The following is a 4,158-nucleotide window of genomic DNA, read 5'->3' as shown; positions in this document are numbered from 1 at the left end:
GATCAACAATCCCAAGGAACCCAGGGAAACTATCTTAACAGAGAAAATTTCCACATGAATGAGGATGACCAGAGCCAAGGCTCACAGGGAAGACGCAGTGAGCCAGCCTTCCATCCAATCCAGAGTGATGGGCAGCCCCAAAGAAGAGAACAGAGTGGAGGTCACCCCACCAAGGCAGCCATTGCTTCTAACCCACTCTATGACTATGTACAAGAGCAGAAATCATATCAGTACTAGGTTATGTGAGCACCAGAGCTAAAGCAACATGAAGCCAAGGTAGAAACCTACATGCCAAGTTCATCTTTCCTTCTGAGTAAGAATGGAAAATGTATATCCTTCCTCTATCCTCTATCTACCCACAAGGATGCTTTTGGGGACTGTTATTCACTTTTAGGGCCTTTCAGTTCTTTCAGCAGCAATTCTCAGGTTTTCTAGTTGGGTGAAATCTAAGTGGCCAATTGGGTGAAATAATCAGTTTTTAATTTTAATCAGCTTGGGGATTTAAATCATTTCCTGGTTTGCCATCTGTGCAGGTGTGACTTGGTGGGATCACTGAAGAGTAGAATACTTCTGCCTGAAGTTTAGAAACAGGAAATGTATTCTGAAGATTCACATTACAACTGAGGAGAGGAAACCTGGGGTTTTAGTGAGCTTTGGCTCCTGTGAATAAAACATCTGGAATTGCAAGCCTTGTGGTCTAGACTAGAATGAAACACAGCGAGAGGCTGCTAGAGAGCCAGAGACCACAGATGAAATCTCTGAAGTTGACAATGTCTCTCACGCCCAGGCTCCTACTCCTTACCAGAGGGACTCTCCATTGAGCATCTTTCACTAGCGCTCACTGGACCTGGTCCAACTCGATGCCTTTCTAGTTCCTCATTATATAAAGTAGAGAGAAAGCATATGTCACATGTTTGCAGATTAGAAGAAGCCAAAACTGTCAATCCATAGCCCCCTAGGCCTGAAAACCCTTCTCAAGAAAATCTATGTGCAGACTATGGAATTGTATTAAAATGCCCAATAAATGATTGGTGAGCAATAATTTTAGTGACTCTTTTCCTTCTTCACCGTGGGACTGTGCTATCTTGACTTATGGGCCATTTTCCAAGAATAAGACTTAATTTCTTGACTCCTAAAATCTTTTTTTGTTCCCTGAGTTCCCAGGAACTAAAAATAAATAAATAAATAAGAATTAATATGAAACAAATAAGAGTTAAAATGGAACTTACCTAAATATAATTTTCAGCTCTCCCCCAACACCATACCAAGGAATCATGTCTGGCCCTTGCTACTCATTCACCACATACGAACGGTCATTAAGTCTGGCCAACTCTACACCCTCCACAATTCTTGAGTCTCTTCTCACATCTCCATCTCCACTGCCTTAACTCCCTTTCTCCTCAGTGGCTCCCCAGTAACTTTAGAATAGAGCTCACATTCCTTTGCATGGCACACATTCCTTAGCTATCTAACGCAGATGACCTACTCAGTCTAATCTCATGAAAGGCATTTCCCAGGAACATCCAATGCTCCAGCCATGCCGAGGAGCTCCAAAACATGCTCCAAAGCCATGTTGGCCTTTTCTTAGTACAACATGGTCTTTCATGAATTCTCCCTGCCATTTACTGCCTGGCAAAAACCTAGGCATCTTCTGAGTCCCAACTAAAACATCACCTCTTCAGGGCACCCTTCCTGAACACTTCAAGTGAAGTGAACTCCTTTCTCTAAGTTCCCACTCACTTCTGCTATATCATTTGGCCCACTCTCTATTGTAATTATCTCCCCTCCCAGAAAGAGAATAGACCATATTTTACTCAACTTTGTACTGCTCAGCACTTAGTACAGCCACTGATGCCTAGTGGCACTCATTGATTGTTGAATAGATGGGCAGATGGAGAAAATCAGTATGTCTTCAGAATAAATTCAACTGAACATTTATTGGGCATCTACTGCATATAAAATACAAGAACAGACAAGATAGACTGAATGAACCCCTCATTTAGTCAGGGTTCAATGAATGAAACAGTAACTTTATTAGGTATTTTAAACAATAAAGTATTTAATGACTAGAATGATGAGGGCTGAATTATTAGAAATTAGCAAGTGACCCCTGGAACTGCTGAGTTTAATACATTACCAAAGCTGTAATCCAGGAATCAGAAACTTGGGATCCAGAAGCTGCTGGTATTGCTACCAAAATTGCCTTGTCAGCATCAATGTTTCTATAACCTGTTTCCCAAAAGGAATAGCCAAAATCACAGTGTGATGGCCTCCAAATCACTCTCACCTTCCAAATATGCAAACATACCCAACTGGAAAATCATTAATTCACATCCAGAACTCTAGCTGCAAGGAAGTCTAGGAAATATAAAAGGAGATAGGAAAGGATGCTGAGAGCCATCAGATTATATTCACCATAGGAAGAATGAAACAACTCATAACAAAATCCCCTTTTCTCAGGAAGATTAAAATATAGTAAGAAAGATATATACAGCAAGCAGCCATTACACAAAGCATAAGAAAACTGCTGTTATGACACCAAGAAGGGAGTAGATGCTGTGCCTGGAAGGATTAAGAAAGGCTTTCACAGAAGGAGGCATCTAAGCTAGGACCATGATCCTGGTGGGAAGGGGAATGAGAAGGGCCATGGCTGTCCTGGGCCTCAAGATCAATGCAATGTCCACATTCCGGCTGCTGTTTAAATGGCATATTTCTTCAGGAGTAAGACGAGTCTTCTTCACAAGTTTTCTCTATATCTTAGACCCTCCCCAGCAGAGTGGAGCATAGGGGTGAGAAGGCTCAAAAATCTGCAAGCTGCTCAGGGTTCACAGAGACATTGAGTGGATCATCTACACTGCTCAATGTAAACCACATCATGTCACTCCTTGCTTGAAATTCTCAGTAGTTTCCCTCCATACTGAGAGTAAAATCCAACATCCTTCCCAGGGCCTTTCTACAGAAGAGGGCCCACCAGACCTCATCTTTCACCACTTTCCTCTGCATTCACTGTTTTCCAATCACTCTGGCCTTCTTTCCACGATTCTAGCAAGACGAGTTGGTTCCCACCTGAAGACCTTTGAACCAGCTGTTTCTTTTGTTCAGAAGAGCTCCCTAATCTTTATGTGGCTGGCTCCTTATTTCATTCAGGTCTCAGCAAAAAAGTCCCCTCAGCAGAGAAACTTTCTCTGACATTTCATCTAAATGAAAATGTATCCTCCCATCACTCTCTACCACAGACTCCTTCTTCTTATTGTTTTTCTTGGCATTTTTCATATTTAATGTCTTGTTTTTATATTACTCATTTATTATCTTTTTCTTCCTACTGGAATGCAAGGCTCATAAGGACAAGGATTTTGGTCTTATTTGCTACTGTACCCTCTGCATCTAGAACATAGCCTAAGATACATGCCCAATAAATATGTGTTGATTGAATGCTCATAGAATCTGTTAACCTAAAAGAAACTGAAGTCGAACGTATAAAGCATAGCATTTATTGAGCTGATATGACAACTGCAACCGGGGAAGCACATAGGTCAGGTCACCCTGAGAAATGTGCCCTGAAGGGGTCTGGTAGAGATCAGCACTGTATGATCACAAGAAGAGGGAAGAATCGAAGAAGAGAGAGAAGAGAACAGCCCTGCCTAACTACCTCATCAGCTCTTCTATTGGTTGTACATGACGTACAGATTTGGGATTGTTACTAGCTTAAATCCTGAATGCAGGAATCTAGGACAAGGTTGGCAAGAAGCATTTTAGGTTATTTCATGACTTTCTGGTGCCATTGCATCTGCTTCTAAGTAAAAATGGTCTCGTGATAACGCTTTCCAGGACAGGTGGACGTGACTACTGACTTATCTCAGACCCCCTAAGGTACTATAATTTAGCTGACCTGGTCAGAGCAGATTTTTTTGTCATCCAGGCCCTCCATGATCTGGCTTTAGTGTACATTTCCAACCCATTTCCCACAATGCCCCTAGATTGCAATCTAACTGGACAACTTCCCAGTCTCCATACCTTTGCTTATACCATTTCCTCCATTTAAATGCTCTCTGATCTTTGTCTGCCAAAGTCCTACCCATTCTACTGACTAGCAGCACCTTCTGGACCTATCATCTGTATAGAAGTTATTACATTGCACTGAAATCAATTTTTTTTTTT

General features: G+C 41.7%; 1 protein-coding gene across 1 annotated transcript in view; it reads left to right on the top strand.

Moving 5' to 3' along the window:
• The window catches only part of RPTN (repetin), a 34,133-nt gene that overhangs the window by 4,488 nt on the left and 25,487 nt on the right, over positions 1–4,158 (top strand). The window lies entirely within an intron of this gene.

Source organism: Galeopterus variegatus, unplaced genomic scaffold (genome assembly GCF_000696425.1).
Source record: "Galeopterus variegatus unplaced genomic scaffold, G_variegatus-3.0.2 Scaffold1480, whole genome shotgun sequence".
In the NCBI taxonomy this organism is placed as follows: Eukaryota; Metazoa; Chordata; class Mammalia; order Dermoptera; family Cynocephalidae; genus Galeopterus; species Galeopterus variegatus.
The sequence above is the reverse complement of the archived record's forward strand: the minus strand, read 5'-3'. Positions and strand labels throughout refer to the sequence as shown.